An 18,383-nucleotide genomic window follows, 5' to 3' on the forward strand; every position below is an offset into this window, starting at 1 on the left:
GGGTGAGGGGAGGTGCATGTCTAAAAAATGCCTTTCCATTCCACTCAGTTTGGCTGGGTATAGAATTCTAGGCTGAAAATCATTTTCCCCACTTAATTTTGAAGGCATTTCTCCACTCTCTTCTAGTTTTCAATATTGTTTAGAAATGCAATTCCACTCTGACTCCTGATCCTTTATATATCACTTGCTTTTCTCTTTGGAAGCTTTTAGGATCTTCTAATATTCTTGGTGTTCTGAAATCTTACAATGATATGGCTTGGACTCAATATATATATATATATATATATTCTGTGTACTCAGGGAGCCAATGCAATTCAAAGATTTGTCATTTAACTCCAGAAAATACTCACTTCACTAAGCTCTGGAATTTTTCTGATATTTATTGTCTCCTAAATTCTCCTTCATTTTCTCTCTTTCTGGAATTCCTACCAGATGTATACTGAAGCCCTGGGATTGAGCTTCTCATCTTCTTATGTGTTCTCTTTTGTTGTCTAAGTCTTTGTCTTGTGTTTTGCTTTCTGAGATAGACTATTTGCCAAGTCTTGTGTTGAATTTTAAATTTTAGCTATCATGTTTTCAATATTAAAGAGCTCATTTTATTCTGATTGTTACTTTTTAATAACACACTGTTGTTTGATGTTTGCCGTATTTTTCTCTGAGGAGAGCAATGAATAGTTCTTCTGAACTCTTCTTCTGTTTCCTGCATTGTCTTTATTTCCACCATGTTCCCTTTTTCTGTGAATTTGTTTTGCCCTCTATCTATCATGTAGAGACTTTTAATTTGGCTGTCCATTCATTATACATGAAAGAGGAACTAAAAAAATACGCATAGAAGCGGCACAACATGTGGACTTCAGTGAAGGGCGGTGGTGAGCTTACTTTTCCATCAAGAGAACCCCCAAATGGGCTTTTCTCTGGAACCATTCAATTTTATTTTTTTGTTTTTTTTCTCTAGAAAAGAATCTTTTCCATCTCTTCTCTGTTAGGGCTCTGGCTACCAGGTATTGGAAGAGGCCTGAGAATCTCATTATTCAGCATGCAGACTTAAAAAAAAAAAAAAAATCTGCTCTTGCCCACCCCATGGTTTTCAGCCCAATGGCTTACCTGCACCCCAGCTGGGGGTAATATCCCTGAGTCTGGAGCCTTTATAGGGCAATTTCTCAATAATACTTCTCTCTCATGTAGGTGGGAAACAGAAGTGGTCATCTGGCTGTACAGGGATGGGGAAGGGTGTGAAGAATCTAAAAAACTGTTTTTTCCCCAAACATTTCAAATATCTGCCAAACACCTAGTAGAATTTTTTCCAAATACTAAGACACTTAAAATATCCTCGTTTCTGTGTATTGACTTATATCCTCATCTTGCTGGAATTCATCATCCAGTAGCTTCCTGGAGGGGTGAGGGGAGGTGCATGTCTAAAAAATGCCTTTCCATTCCACTCAGTTTGGCTGGGTATAGAATTCTAGGCTGAAAATCATTTTCCCCACTTAATTTTGAAGGCATTTCTCCACTCTCTTCTAGTTTTCAATATTGTTTAGAAATGCAATTCCACTCTGACTCCTGATCCTTTATATATCACTTGCTTTTCTCTTTGGAAGCTTTTAGGATCTTCTAATATTCTTGGTGTTCTGAAATCTTACAATGATATGGCTTGGACTCAATATATATATATATATATATATTCTGTGTACTCAGGGAGCCAATGCAATTCAAAGATTTGTCATTTAACTCCAGAAAATACTCACTTCACTAAGCTCTGGAATTTTTCTGATATTTATTGTCTCCTAAATTCTCCTTCATTTTCTCTCTTTCTGGAATTCCTACCAGATGTATACTGAAGCCCTGGGATTGAGCTTCTCATCTTCTTATGTGTTCTCTTTTGTTGTCTAAGTCTTTGTCTTGTGTTTTGCTTTCTGAGATAGACTATTTGCCAAGTCTTGTGTTGAATTTTAAATTTTAGCTATCATGTTTTCAATATTAAAGAGCTCATTTTATTCTGATTGTTACTTTTTAATAACACACTGTTGTTTGATGTTTGCCGTATTTTTCTCTGAGGAGAGCAATGAATAGTTCTTCTGAACTCTTCTTCTGTTTCCTGCATTGTCTTTATTTCCACCATGTTCCCTTTTTCTGTGAATTTGTTTTGCCCTCTATCTATCATGTAGAGACTTTTAATTTGGCTGTCCATTCATTATACATGAAAGAGGAACTAAAAAAATACGCATAGAAGCGGCACAACATGTGGACTTCAGTGAAGGGCGGTGGTGAGCTTACTTTTCCATCAAGAGAACCCCCAAATGGGCTTTTCTCTGGAACCATTCAATTTTATTTTTTTGTTTTTTTTCTCTAGAAAAGAATCTTTTCCATCTCTTCTCTGTTAGGGCTCTGGCTACCAGGTATTGGAAGAGGCCTGAGAATCTCATTATTCAGCATGCAGACTTAAAAAAAAAAAAAAAATCTGCTCTTGCCCACCCCATGGTTTTCAGCCCAATGGCTTACCTGCACCCCAGCTGGGGGTAATATCCCTGAGTCTGGAGCCTTTATAGGGCAATTTCTCAATAATACTTCTCTCTCATGTAGGTGGGAAACAGAAGTGGTCATCTGGCTGTACAGGGATGGGGAAGGGTGTGAAGAATCTAAAAAGTCCTTTACAGACTTCCAACTGATCCCCTTGACTTCAGTTAAGGCCTCACGACCCCCTGCTTTCTGTGGTACGAATGCCTCTAATTTCTGACTTTTTCTCTCAGGTTCTTTCTTACAAGTAAACTGGCTCACTTCTAATCAATGTCTCTCTTAGAAGAGGTTAGGCTTCAGCTTCTTTGATTCTGCTAAGTCTATTACCACGCTTTTGACTGCCTCTCATTTTCCAAAAAAGTGTTCACCTTTCTTATCTACTTTCCCCTTTGGGTTCGTTTTGTCCTTATGCATTTTCACTTTTCAAAAAATCTTTTTATTATCATTCCAGTGGGGCTTGGGGGAGGTAATAGAAATAAAAACAGGTCTGCAAACTTTAATCATTTTAAATTAGAATCTAGTTTTGGGACTTCCCTGGTGGCACAGTGGTTAAGAATCTGCCTGCCAATGCAGGGGACACGGGTTCGATCCCTGGTCTGGGAAGATCCCACATGCCACGGAGCAACAAAGCCCATGTGCCACAACTACTGAGCCCGCGCGCTATAGTCCGCAAGCCACAACTACTGAGCCCGCGTGCCACAACTACTAAAGCCCGTGTGCTTAGAGCCCGTGCTCCGCAACAAGAAAAGCCACCACAATGAGCAGCCCGTGCACCGCAACGAAGAGTAGCCCCCGCTCGCCGCAACTAGAGAAAGCCCACGCGCAGCAAGGAAGAGCCAACACAGCCAAAAATAAATAAATTTTTTTTTTAATCAAAAAAAAAAGAATCTAGTTTGACCATTTTACAGATGAGACAACTGAGGCACAAACAGGCTAAGAAAACTTGTACAAGGTCTCATAGCAAGTTAGTGGCAGAGCCAGGAAAAGAGCCCAGATCTCCAAACCACCTTGCTAGATTTTTTCGATGATGTGACAACCCACTAGGCACCCATAATTAAGAGCTGACAGACTAGTATTAGGATACTAGGCTGAAAAAGTATTTAAGATTTGTTGCAAACTACAGGTCTCAAATCTTAATATTGCTGGTGGTGAAGAAACACCCAAACCCTGAATTCTTAAATCCAGTCACATATCTTAAAGTTAAATTATAAACAGTTATGTTATTAAACAAAAATAGTTTGAGATATTCTTATTAAAATCTAAGTGCTTGAATTCAGCTTAAAGAGGTTTTGCATGATTTCATGAATTGTCTTTGTCCCGTTTACTTTGGTTAACTTTTGAAATAAATGCCACAGAATTTTATTTTAAATCGTGGAAAGTCTTGTTTGTTTGTTTTTAATCTGAATACTGAATAAAGATTAAGATATCTACAAAACAAACAAGCCAAAAGTAGCAATGTTGCAAAAATCTAAAGGCGATAAACTATCATCATTATAATAAGGTAAATTTAATGTCCCTTAAGTAGAACTCCTTGATAAAAGAAAAGCCCAAGCACTGGTTATTTACAAACAATACTTTTATTTTCAAACACTGGTACTGCTTTTGGCTTTTATAGTTTTGTTAAGTCTGAACTGGAAAACCAATGGTTAATTTTTTTCCTCTCTTTCTCTAAGACTAAAAGAATCTGCCAAAGCAGCAGACCAGGCCTAGGAGATCACGTTACTTTGGGGGTGGGGGAAAGAAGGCAGCTGGAGGGGAGTGTAGAGAGAAGGGCCAGAAGGGAAAGAAAACAAGTTGTCTGAACCTCCCCACAGTGTAAGACCCAGCAGGGATTAGGAGGTACGTGGAGGAGCCCATGTTTATCCAAGTTATCTCTGGGGCAGCTGAAGTGGGCTGTAAAAGTATGGGCTCCTTTGATATTAAAATCTTCTCAGCAATAGAGCTGCACCCGGGAAAGCAGATTTCTTGGTAATGTTACCAAGGCCTGAAAACCTGGAAATGAAACACTCAGAGAGCGTTAATGTTTGTTTCTTCAAAACATTCAGTACCAATTTGTTTTGTTGTCAGGGTTTTAAACATACAAAGGACAAATGGATCCAGAAGATTGCTTCCCTACAGGTGTTAGAAATTACTGTTGCCCTTAGACAAGTAATGACATCTCTAAATGAAACAGTACTGCTCTTTTTCTTCCTAAAGAGACAGATCTGGCATATTGATCCAGAACTACATACTAACCAGACACGAACAGCTACGGTTAACATTGGAGAAACTGCTCATTAAATGGCACTGTCAGGAGGAAAGAGCCACTTGAAAAGAAAACTGCAAAACAAAGTCAACCTGGCAGAAGCTGTCCTCTTGTTTGCTACCCTTCCTACGAGCTGGTATATAAAATCTGTATTCAGTAAAGCAACTCCAGAATTGTATTTAATCACTAAGGTATCTTCACATTCCCTAAGCAACAGTAATTCATATTTATGCCTGCTTCACCACTAAGAACATTCTAGTGCAGTTTTAAAACAGAAGTAAAATGAACTGCTCCAAAAGGTTTAGGCCAATAATCTCATATCAACTAGACTTTCTTTGATGAAAAAGTAATGGGAATCCCGCACAGACTAGTTACAGGAACTGCCAAGCCCAACAGTGTCCCCTAACATCTGTTCCCCTCTCTCACCATCAACCCTTAAGTTTTAGGTGGACATATGGCCCCAGAATAAAGACTACATTTCCTAGTCCCTCCTGTGCCTAGTCATTACCATGTAACTAAGTTTTAACCAATGATACGGCGAGCAGCACCGATACATGCAACTTCTGGGTCAGGTTCTTAAAAGGAATGAGAATGCCCTCCCTCTCTTTTCTACTGCCCACTGCCTGCAAGGGGGCAGGCTTGCTAGAGTGGCCATTTGGATCCTGAGGTAGAATCCACACCTTAAAAGTAACAACATAGCAGGTGTCTGATTCTGTGGAGTCCCCATACACATGCAGGACTGCTAATGTCAGCCTGTTAACAGAAGCGAGAAATAAACATCTAGCTGTTTTAAACCGCTGGTATTCTGCATCTGTATAACAGCCATTTAGTCTTTACGGGTAATACTAAAAGACGAGTTTTAACTCCCGTAAATCTAAGAATTTCCCAAATCAATTGTTTCTTTTCTTTATCTATTAAAAACTGTTAATTGAAGAGCAAGCGTTTGAAATTATCCTATAACCTTTAGAAAATGAGAAAGTGTCTTAAATAATCGCTGTGAAACACATAGTCCAGTATCCAGCTCATAACAAAGACTCAAAAATTACACATTAATTATTATTGCTACCTTAACTGTCCCTTCCCCTTTCCAGCGTCTCTGGTACTGGTGTGAGGAAGATTAAAAAATTCTGTATTCTATCATATATCTGATAAAGAATTTGTATCCAGAATACAGAGAACTCAACACACAATAATAAGACAGTAAGCAAACCAATTAAAAAATGGATAAAAGATTTAAATTGATGTGTCACCAAAGAAGAAATATGAATGGCTGATAAGCACATGAAAAGACGCTCAGCATCATTAGTCATTCCAGAAATGGAAACTTAAAACCACAACGAGGTACTTCTGCACAGCCACTCAAATAGTTATGATCAAAACGACAGACAAAACCAAGTGTTGGTGAGGATGTGGAGAAACTAGAACACTCATAACGCGGCTGGTGGGAACATAAAATGGTGCAGCCCTACTATAGAAAACACTGTGGCAGTTTCTTAAAAAGTTAAACATAAACTTACTCTAAGACCCAACAACTCTACTCCTAGGAATCTACCCTAGAGGAATGAAAACATATCCCCACAAAGACTTGTACATGAATGTCCACAGAAGCATTATTCATAACAGCCAAAATTGGAAACAATCCAAACGTCCACCAGTTGATGAATTAATAAACAAAATGTACATCCAAAGAATGGAATAATATTCAATAATAAAAAGGAATGATGTACTGATATGTGCTACGATACAGATAAACCTCAAAACCACACTGTGATATGAAAGAAGCCGGTCACAAAGACTACATATTGTATAATTCCATTTATAGGAAATGTGCAGAAAAGGCAAATCTATAGAGACAGAAGGCAGATTTAACGGCTGCCTGGGCATGGGGGTGGGACTGACTGCAAAGGGGCACAAGGGATCTTTTTGGGACGATGGAAATGTTCTAAAACTGGACTGTGGTAATGGCTGCACACTCTATAAATTTACTAGAAATCACTGAATTGTACACTAAAATGGTAAATTTTATGGCATGTGAATCTTACCTCAAAAAATATTAATAAAAAAGGGAGAAAGCAATGTGTTCTAAGATTTTGACCCCATTTCCTGATTGGATGTCATAGAAAGGATGAGACAGAGGATTAGAAATGCAATAAGTTTGGCTGCTCAGTTCCATGCCGTGAACCTAAAAAGACCACGCTCTATGCGTTGCAGGTACGTGGCATCTTATTTAGAGATGCTTCTAATAAGAGCCACATTCCCGGAGAGGAAACATGCACCCAGCCCTGACACCTCTACTGATTCCCAGCATACTCCTGGCTAAGGCGTGTATGTCAGGGGGAGGACTGTATATACAACTAAGATAATCAAGACCTGGGTGGGAGTGGGAGATGTAGCTCAGGTTGATTAAAATAGAGACATCTGAGAACACCAGCAGCCTGGCACATCAAAGACTGAAAGGCACAGAAACACATCTCCCACTCATAGGAAGCACCTGGATACTCTCACAAGTAACTGAGGCTCTCCAGTCTGCAGCCTTCACAGAGGCCTGAAGGGCTGCAACTTTAAGAGTTCCCAAATGTACACCCCGGCACCACCCATCTTCTGGACAGACAGTCCAAACTGTTAAACTTCTCACAGAAACCAAGAATCAGAGTAAACTGGTTGAGATCAAAACGTTAAGAAGGGGCTTCCCTGGTGGCGCAGTGGTTGCGAGTCCGCCTGCCGGTGCAGGGGACACGGGTTCGTGCCCCGGTCCGGGAGGATCCCACGTGCCGCGGAGCGGCTGGGCCCGTGAGCCATGGCCGCTGAGCCTGCGCTCTGCAACGGGAGAGGCCACGGCGGTGAGAGGCCCGCGTACCGCCAAAAAAAAAAAAAAAAATGTAAAACAATGAAAGGGGTTGTCTTATCTTTGTTCTTAGACATTTAACATAAAGATAAGATGAAAAGAGGGCCCCCCAGAAGGAAAAAAAAAAAAAAACCAAAAAAAAAACGTTAAGAAGAATATTTAAGATCTATTGTAAGAAAATTTCTAGGTGGTAAATATTATGTTTCCAAAGTACTAGGGGAAGGAGAAGCAACCAATGAAATACTGGAATTAACAATAAATATTTCATGAGTCTTAGGGTTCTGATGAACAAATGAATTGCAAACGTTAATCGGTCAATAATTCTCAAAACTGCCCAGCGTTTTCCTTTACTTTTTCTTGTCCGATCTCCAAAACAACTCAAGGGAAGTAGGGAGTTGTATTCCCAACAAAGCCACAGTGACTGAAGCCCAGCATGAAGGAATTGCAAAGGAAGAGAGGGACTCAAGAAGCCAGGCGCACTCTGAAGCTGAGATTCCACCAATAACCCAAATGTGCCTGGTATGACAGACCCACCCTAAGCGTGCCTGGCGAAACAGAGGTCACACCAAAGTAGAATAAGAAACAGCTCCTGCTTTAAAGAGAATTGGGTATTTATCTTCACTTCTTGGTCCTCATCTGACTGGTTTAGCTCTCATAAAACTCTTGACTTGTCATCGCTTGTCAGTCAAAGATGTGACTTGTCATCAGAGATTTGAGAACGGGCCATTCATTCAACAAACATAGAGCTAGTGGTGATGAAGATGATAAAAAGAAAGAAGGCATACTTCTGGGCCTCCAAGGATGCTTGGTCTTGAGAGGGAGGTGGGAAGGAGAGAGGAGCAGACCCTGAAACAAGGAATCATAAGGGTGAGAAAAATTCCATACTAAGTGTATGCATAATCGCTATAGGAGCCCAGGGAATGCCCTGGCAGTCCAGTGGTTAGGACTCCGCGCTTTCACTGCCGAGGGAACAGGTTCAATCCCTGGTCGGGGAAGTAAGATCCCGCAAACTGTGCTGTGCGGCCAAATAAATAAGTAAGTAAATAAATAATAATAAAAAGGAGCCCAGAAGAAATGGATAATTCTGCCTACAGATGTTGGGAGAGGCTTCCTAGTGGAGAAATCAGTAGTATAGAAAGACTGGAAGATTCTTCCTTTTACCATTCTCCTTTCAGAATTTAGAAATCAGTTAAAAGCATACACGTCGCCCACTCATATGTGCTGAATTGATTCTCCACAAAGGTGCAAAGACAATTCAATGGAGAAAGGATAGTTTTTTGAACAAATGGTCCTGGAATATCGTGCATCCATATATAAAATGATGACACTTGGTCAGTACGCACCACATATAAAATTTAATACAAAATGGATTATAGATCTAAATGTTAAATAAAACTTCTAGAAGAATATCTTCGTGATCTTGTGTTAGGCAAAATTTCTTAGGTACAATACCAAGTATGAACCTTAAGAGAAGTAACTCATATATTGGACTTCCATCAAAATTGAAAACTTATGCCATTCTTTTTTTTTTTTTTTGGCTGTGCCATGAGGCTTGCAGTATCTTAGTTCCCCCCAACCAGGGATTGAACCTGGGCCCATGGCAGTGAAAGCGTGGAGTCCTACCCACTGGACCGCCAGGGAATTCCCAAAATTTATGCTCTGCTAAAGACACTGTTAAGAGAATGAAAAGAACAAGTCAAAGACTGGGAGAAAATATCAAGTGCTGGTAAAAATGTGGAGCAACTGGCATGAATGCAAATTGGTAGGAACTGCTGGTGGGAATGCAAAATAATACATTCACTTTGTAAAACAGTTGGGCAGTTTCTCATAAGTTAAGCATACGCTTAACATACGGCCTAGCAATTCCATTCCTAATTATTTAATCAAGAGAAATGAAAATTAATGTCTACACAAAAGCCTATATGTGAATTTACAGTGGCTTTATTCATAATCATCAAAAACTGGAAACAACTCAAATGTCCTTCAACAGCTGAATGGCTAAACACACTGGGGTATCTTCATACAACAGAAGGCTACTCAGCAATAAAAAGGAATGAACCACGTTGACTACATGCAACAACATGGATGAATCTTAAATGCATCCTGACTCAAAAGGTTATACACTTTATAATTCTATTTATGATATTCTGTAACAGACAAAACCCTAAGGACAGAAAACTGAAAAGTGGTTGCAGGCGCTGGGAGCATGCATTGGCGACCAAAGGAATTAGGGCTGGCGGGGGAGGGGCAGGGAGTGATGGGACAGTTCTAGATTTCAAGGGTGGTGGTAGTTACATGACTATAAGCACTGTCAAAACTCATACTCTAAAAGGGGCAAATTTTACCATATGTAAATTATACCTCAATAAAAACACTGTTTTCCTTTTTCAAATGTCCCATTCCTCAGGGGAGTCCACTCACTGCCAGAGCCCCCGCTTGGTGCTTCCCAGTGAACAGAGCCCCTCTGGGGCTGTGAGAGGGCACTCCATTGCTGGACTTGATTTGGCTGGTGAGAATTATGTTAGTGGTCCTAGAGTGAGTACAGTCTGTACAATTCGGTTTCTTTCCTTTTGCTCCTTCTGCTCTACAAGACCCCAAGTGGAATATATATCAGAAGTACAAACAGCACCGATAAGTAGCTCTATCCATTGTCATGCCAGGTGGTAGAAATCCATGCTAAAGGGTTGTCTTTCTCTAATGCAAACCTCCCTGTACCTGGATAGGAAAGCACTGGTGACCGTGGAGAAGCGGCAGCTGTGGGTTGTAGACAGAAGCCCTGCAAGAGAGCAGGGCCCTGGGTTCCAGTGGGAGGCTCGGGGAGGCACTTCCCCGACTCTGAGCCTCATTCACCTGCAAAATGGAGGCTGAGCCAAATGCCTGTTATCACCTGTCTAGGCTCTCAGTCTGTGAGCTGATTCAAGGTCTAGGGTAAGTTTTTCTTTCTCCTTGTCAAGGGCTTTTTAAAAATGACATTTTCGGGCTTCCCTGGTGGCGCAGTGGTTGGGAGTCCGCCTGCCGATGCAGGGGACGCGGGTTCGTGCCCCGGTCCGGGAAGATCCCACATGCCGCAGAGTGGCTGGGCCCGTGCGTGAGCCATGGCCGCTGAGCCTGTGCGTCTGGAGCCTGTGCTCCGCAACGGGAGAGGCCACAACAGTGAGAGGCCCACGTACCGCAAAAAAAAATAAACAAATAAAAAATAAAAATGACATTTTCCTGACTAGAAAGAGTAAGTTTGCTAACTTACAAATGCCAGCACTTGTACCAAAAGACTGTCTTCCCCTATCTAGACTGTGCCCACATCCAACCAATCCTCACAAACGGAGTTAGGAGCCTTTGGGCCACAGGAGGATGAGGGGCAGGTCTCCAGCAAACCACATCAAGAACATGGACAGTCAGCCCTGGCTGGCTGCAACTGATTCCTGTCTCAACATTTCCAGAGCAAGTGAGCCAGAAAGCTTTATGAAAAACAGTGTCCAGAGCCCTGGGTGTTCAACTTCCTGCCAGTGAGTTGTACAAAGACAAGGGGCGGGGGCTTATCAAGTTTGTACATGGTCTCCTAAGGACTGAAAGCAGCGTTTAATTAATTCTGCAGTTTTCCACTATTTAAGGTGACAAAATTGCCTTTAACTTTGTCCTATAGTTACTAGCTCTTGACTCTGCCTAGGATTTGCATATCTGATTCCTGGTTCTGAAAGAGCCCCATAAGCGAAATTTGGCAATATTCAGTATCTCTCAGAACCTCAAATTTATTTACCCTTTGACCCAGCAATTCTATTTCTGGGAATTTACAGACTTGCCTACCCATACACATACAAGTGAATATGAATACACATATATTCACTCTAGATTGTTTAAATAGCAAGGATCTATCATTAAGTTAAATAAACTTTGGCCTTAGCCTTGAAAATGGGGTACACTGATGCCTGGATGGGGGTTCATGTAAGCTTTCCAAGAAGTATGCAAGTATTTATTTAAAAAGGAATCAACTTTTCAAAGCCTCAATTTCATACATCAACCTTTCTAAAACTGATCTGCCTAAGAACTCCTCTGTCAGTTCTCCTTTCCTCATGTTGCTTTCGTAATTACCCCTCTCCTTCCCCACAAAGGAGAGGAACACCTCTTGTAAATCCATGGGTTTAAAAATTCCTGGTCATCAAACTATGGGACAATCTGAGAATATATCGCTTTAGACAGGAAGGTGGTTTTCTTTTTCTTTCTTTTTTTTTGAGAACAAAGGAAAGAGAGCACCGTTAAGAGAGAAATATTCTGCAAATGTTTACAGAGTACATACCAAGAGCTAGGTACCGTCCTACGCTCTAGGGTTACAACAGGTAGAATATGGGGGAAAAATCCCTGCCCCTCGATAGTTCACTTTCCATTGGGGGTAGGGGAGACAGACAACAAAATAAATTATAGAATACATAAGAGGGTAAAAACCGCCTAGGGAGAAAAAGCAGGTAAGAGGGATGGGGTTGCTGAGGTTGAGGAGTGGGGATTGAGATTATAATTTTAAATAAAGTGGTCAGAAACACCATCACTGAAGATGACAATTGAGCAAAGACCCAGAGGAGGTAGCGTGAACTATGGGGGAGGCACTTTCCTAGCATCAAATAAAAAATAAAAATGACATTTTCCTGACTAGAAAGAGTAAGTTTGCTAACTTACAAATGCCAGCACTTGTACCAAAAGACTGTCTTCCCCTATCTAGACTGTGCCCACATCCAACCAATCCTCACAAACGGAGTTAGGAGCCTTTGGGCCACAGGAGGATGAGGGGCAGGTCTCCAGCAAACCACATCAAGAACATGGACAGTCAGCCCTGGCTGGCTGCAACTGATTCCTGTCTCAACATTTCCAGAGCAAGTGAGCCAGAAAGCTTTATGAAAAACAGTGTCCAGAGCCCTGGGTGTTCAACTTCCTGCCAGTGAGTTGTACAAAGACAAGGGGCGGGGGCTTATCAAGTTTGTACATGGTCTCCTAAGGACTGAAAGCAGCGTTTAATTAATTCTGCAGTTTTCCACTATTTAAGGTGACAAAATTGCCTTTAACTTTGTCCTATAGTTACTAGCTCTTGACTCTGCCTAGGATTTGCATATCTGATTCCTGGTTCTGAAAGAGCCCCATAAGCGAAATTTGGCAATATTCAGTATCTCTCAGAACCTCAAATTTATTTACCCTTTGACCCAGCAATTCTATTTCTGGGAATTTACAGACTTGCCTACCCATACACATACAAGTGAATATGAATACACATATATTCACTCTAGATTGTTTAAATAGCAAGGATCTATCATTAAGTTAAATAAACTTTGGCCTTAGCCTTGAAAATGGGGTACACTGATGCCTGGATGGGGGTTCATGTAAGCTTTCCAAGAAGTATGCAAGTATTTATTTAAAAAGGAATCAACTTTTCAAAGCCTCAATTTCATACATCAACCTTTCTAAAACTGATCTGCCTAAGAACTCCTCTGTCAGTTCTCCTTTCCTCATGTTGCTTTCGTAATTACCCCTCTCCTTCCCCACAAAGGAGAGGAACACCTCTTGTAAATCCATGGGTTTAAAAATTCCTGGTCATCAAACTATGGGACAATCTGAGAATATATCGCTTTAGACAGGAAGGTGGTTTTCTTTTTCTTTCTTTTTTTTTGAGAACAAAGGAAAGAGAGCACCGTTAAGAGAGAAATATTCTGCAAATGTTTACAGAGTACATACCAAGAGCTAGGTACCGTCCTACGCTCTAGGGTTACAACAGGTAGAATATGGGGGAAAAATCCCTGCCCCTCGATAGTTCACTTTCCATTGGGGGTAGGGGAGACAGACAACAAAATAAATTATAGAATACATAAGAGGGTAAAAACCGCCTAGGGAGAAAAAGCAGGTAAGAGGGATGGGGTTGCTGAGGTTGAGGAGTGGGGATTGAGATTATAATTTTAAATAAAGTGGTCAGAAACACCATCACTGAAGATGACAATTGAGCAAAGACCCAGAGGAGGTAGCGTGAACTATGGGGGAGGCACTTTCCTAGCATAGGGAACAGCAATTGCAAAGTCAGTGGGGCAGGGAGGATGACTGGGGGAGGTCCAAGGAAGAGCAGAGGTCAATGTGGATGCAACAGAGTAGGTAAGAGGGAGAGTAAAAGGACATTAGTCAGAAGTTGCAGGGAGGTGGGGAGATCTTGTCTGCCTGAGGTGATTGCCAGGGCTTTGGCTTTTACTCTGACGGAGCTGGGAAGGCACTGGAGGTTTGGGGCAGAGGAGTGACTGGGATTTGATTATATTTAAAAGGATTACTCTGGCTGCACAGGGAGAAGAGACTAAGAGGGAACATCTGCACAGTAATGCTTACCTTGAGGAATGAGCTGGGAAGTGTTTGTTCCCTCTTTTTCTAATTTCTGGAAAGGCTGTATAGAATTTGTAATATTTCTTTCTTAAATGTTTGGTAGTATTCACCAGTAAAACCATCAGGCCCTGGCATTTTCTCTGTGGGAAGGTTTTTAACTACAATACAAACTCAGTTTCTTTAATAGCTTTGGGGCTATTCTGGTTGTTTCTTCTTGAGTGAGTTTTGGCAGTTTGTGTGTTTCACAGAACTTGTCTGTTTTTTTCTAGGTTGCTATTTGGTTTACTTATTAAAATTTTTGTCTTCTCTTTTTTTCCTGATTGGTCTGGCCAGAGTTTTATCAATTTTATTGCTCTTTTCAGAGAACTGGCTTTTGGTTTCATAGATTTCTTTATGGTTTTTCTGTTTTCCATTTCATTGATTTCCACATTGACCTTTTTTTCTGCTTAATTTGGGTTTCACTAGCTTTCATTTTTCTAGTTTCTTAAGATGGGATCCCAAGGTCAGTTATTTGAAGCTTTTTTTCTTTTCTAATACAGGGTTTTAGTGTTAAATAAATTTCCCTTTAGCCCCATCCCCCAAATTTTATGCTGCATTTTCACCTTCATTCAGTTCCAAATACTTACTAATTTCACTTTTGATTTTTTTTTCTTTGACTCATGGTTGATTTAAAAGTGTGTTATTTCATTTCCAAATAATTGAAAGCTCTTCCAGATATCTTTCTGTTACTGATTCCTTATTTAATTCCCCTGTGGTCAGAGATCATACTTTCTATGACTTGAATCAGCTTACATTCATTGAGACTTTTTTTAATGGCCCAGAAAATGATTTATCTTGGTAACAGTTTCATGTGCACTTGTAAAGAATGGGTATTCTACTGTTTGGGGTGGAGGGGTAGAGTGTTCTATAAATGTCAATTAAGCCAAGACAGTTGATTATATTGTTCAAATCTCCCATATCCTTATTGATTTTCTGTCTATGTGTTCTATCAATTGAGTGAGAGGTGTTAAAATCTCCAAATATAATTGTGGATTTCTCCTTGCAGTTCTATCAGTTTTTGATTCATGTATTTTGAATCTCTAATACATATATAAACACTTAGGATTATATATTCTTATTGGATTGACCTCTTAACCATTACGAAGTGACTCTCTTTATCCTTGGTAATATGCTCTGTTTTGAAATCTACTTTGTCTGATATAGACATTCAAGTTAATCTTTTGATTAATGTTGACCTGGTACAACTTTTCCCACCCTTTTGCTTTTAATCTATTTGTATCTTTATATTAAAAGTGGGGTTCACTGTAGGTAACATATAAATGGGTCTTACTTTTTTATCCAATCTGACAGTCTCTGTTTTTTATTGGGACGTTTAGACTTCTATATTTAACATAATATCAATATGGAATTTAATCTACCATCTTGCTATTTTATATTTATCCAATCTGTTCTTTTTTAAAAAATAAGTTTCAGATGTACTGCTATGTAATCTGTTCTTTGTTCATTTTCCCAAGTTTTTCTGTCTGCCCTTTTGTGTATTAATTAAATATCTTCATTATTACAATTTATCTCTGTTGGCTTATTAGCTATAACTCTGCTGCTTTAGAGTTTATCACATATATCTTTAACTTATCACAATCTACTAACAAATGATATATTACTTCACATATAGTATAAGAATCTTACAACAGTATGCTTCCATTTTCCTACTCCCATTTGTGCTACTGCTGTCATAAACTTTACTTCTACATAAGCTGTAAATGCCAGTGTGTTATTTCTGCTTTTGTTTAAAAGACATATCTTTTAAAGAGATTTAAATAATGCGAAAAGGGTGGCGCAGTGGTTAAGAATCCGCCTGCCAATGCAGGGGACACGGGTTCGAGCCCTGGGCCGGAAAGATCCCACATGCCGCGGAGCAACTAAGCCCGTGCGCCACAACTACTGAGCCTGCGCTCTAGAGCCTGTGAGCCACAACTACTGAGACCGCGTGCCACAACTACTGAAGCCCACGTGCCTAGAGCCCGTGCTCCACAACAAGAGAAGCCACCACAATGAGAAGCCCGCGCACTGCAACGAAGAGTAGCCCCCGCTCTCCGCAACCAGAGAAAGCCCGCGCGCAGCAACGAAGACCCAACACAGCCCCAAATAAATAAATAAATAAATAAATAAATAAATAAATAAATTTTTAAAAAAAATAAATAATGAGAAAAAAAATGATATATTTACAAGGTAGTTACCCTTCCCCAGTGTATCACTTTCTTTTTGTAGCTCTGGTTTCCACCAGGTATCATTTTTCTTCTGCTTCAAGGACATTCTTTTACATTTTTTTTAGTGCAAGCCTGATGGTAATGAATTCTTTCAGTTTTTGATATGTCTGAAGAAGACTTTATATTGCCTTTGTTTTTGAAAGATATTTTCACCAAGAAAATAATTCTAGGTTGACGATGTTTTTCTTTTGTTAGTTTAAAGATGTTGCTCCACTGTTGCCTGGCTTACACTGCTTTCACAGAGGAATCTGCTGTCATCCTAATCTTCATTTTCTCTGGCTGCTTTGAACATTCTTCTCTATCACTAGTTTTATGCAATTTGAGTATAATGTGCCTTGATACCATTTTTCTTCATGCTTCTTGTGCTTGGAGTTCCTTGAGATTCTTGGATTTATGGGTTTATTACTTTCATTACATTTGGAGGGTGTTTTTTTCAGTCATTTTTTCCTTCTGTTAGTTCTTCTATCCCTCACACTTCCTTCCTCCTTCAGACACTCCAATTACACATATAATTGGCCCCGCACTTCACTGATGCTTTGTTCATTAATTTTTTTCAGATAACTTGCTTTCTGTGTTTCATTCTGGACAGTTTACATTGTTTTCAAAATCACTAATCTTTATTTCTACACTGTTTCTTCTGACATCAATTTCATTCAATGTATTCATCTCAGCAATTGTAGTTTCCATCTCTAGAAGTTTATCTTCCATGTCTCTAATTAACACAATCTTTCCTCTAGCTTCTTAAACATATGGAATACAATTATAATAATTATCTTAATGTCCATATTTACTAATCCTACCATCTGTGTCATTTCTGGTCAGTTACTGGAATATTTCCTACTTCCTTACATACCTAGTAATTTTTGACTGGATGCAGACATTGTGTATTTTACCATGTTGGGTCCTAGATATTTTTGCATTGCTAAAAATATTCTTTAGCTTTTTTGTGAGATACAGTCTGGAAACAATTTGATCCTTTGGGTTTTGCTCTTAAACGTTGTTAGGCAAGACCAGAGTAGCATTTATTCTACCATTAATTGGGGCAAGACCCTTGTGATGGTTAATTTTATGTGTCAGCTTAACTGGGTCACAGAGTATCCAGATATTTGGTCACACATTATTCTGGTTGTTTCCATGAGGGTGTTTTTGGATGAGACTGCCCTCCTTAATGTGGGTGGATTTCATCCAATCAGTTGAAGGCCTGACTAGAAAAAAAAGCGCTGATCCTCTCCCAAGTAAGACAGAATTCCTCCTGCCTGACCACCTTTGAATTGGTATTCTAGCTTCTGTGTAAGAATGGGATTTAAAAGTATATGAATTCATTTTTGCTTGTATTTGCACAAAGAAACAATGGAAAGACATCTAAGAAACTGATTACAGTGTTTATTCATGGGAGAAATGAGAATGCAATAACCAAGTAGATATGCACAAGGGTCAGAGTAAGACTTCTCAATCTACACTTTTTTTTTTTTTTTTGCAGTATGCGGGCCTCTCACTGTTGTGGCCTCTCCCACTGCGGAGCACAGGCTCCGGACGCACAGGCTCAGCGGCCATGGCTCACGGGCGTAGCTGCTCTGCGGCACGTGGGATCTTCCCAGACCGGGGCACGAACCCATGTCCCCTGCATCGGCAGGCGGACTCTCAACCACTGCGCCGCCAGGGAAGCCCTCAATCTACATTTTTATATATTAATTTTTAAACTAGTGAATGCATTGTTTTATTTATTAAAAAAAAGTCATCACAGAAAATAGGGCTGGCCTGGCTTACCAACGTAAGAACAGGAATCCTAATATTCTACAGCATACTGCAATCCAGTAGGGGGGTTCTCTGGAATTTAAGTCTTATTGGTATAACTATTTCACAGTAATTAAATCACCTTGGATCAATTCCAAGGCAGATTTATCCTACCATTAAGGCAACAACTTAAGCAATATTTTGCTCAAAAGAAGAGCTAGACCGTGAGCTCCCTAGGCAGCTGAAACTATATCTTATGTCTGATCCATCTTTGTAATATACCTATAGCCAAGTCCTGTACACAGTCGCTCATTATTGATTGCTTGGGTTGGCTGAATTAAGAACCTAATTCCACCGTTAAGCAAATGGTGTTAAAGTGAATTTCCACAAGCCCTGTTTTCTAAGGGTAGTGATAGACATCAATTGTTGGGGGGTTCAT

Source organism: Lipotes vexillifer, unplaced genomic scaffold (assembly GCF_000442215.2).
Source record: "Lipotes vexillifer unplaced genomic scaffold, Lipotes_vexillifer_v1.1 scaffold149, whole genome shotgun sequence".
Taxonomy (NCBI): Eukaryota; Metazoa; Chordata; class Mammalia; order Artiodactyla; family Lipotidae; genus Lipotes; species Lipotes vexillifer.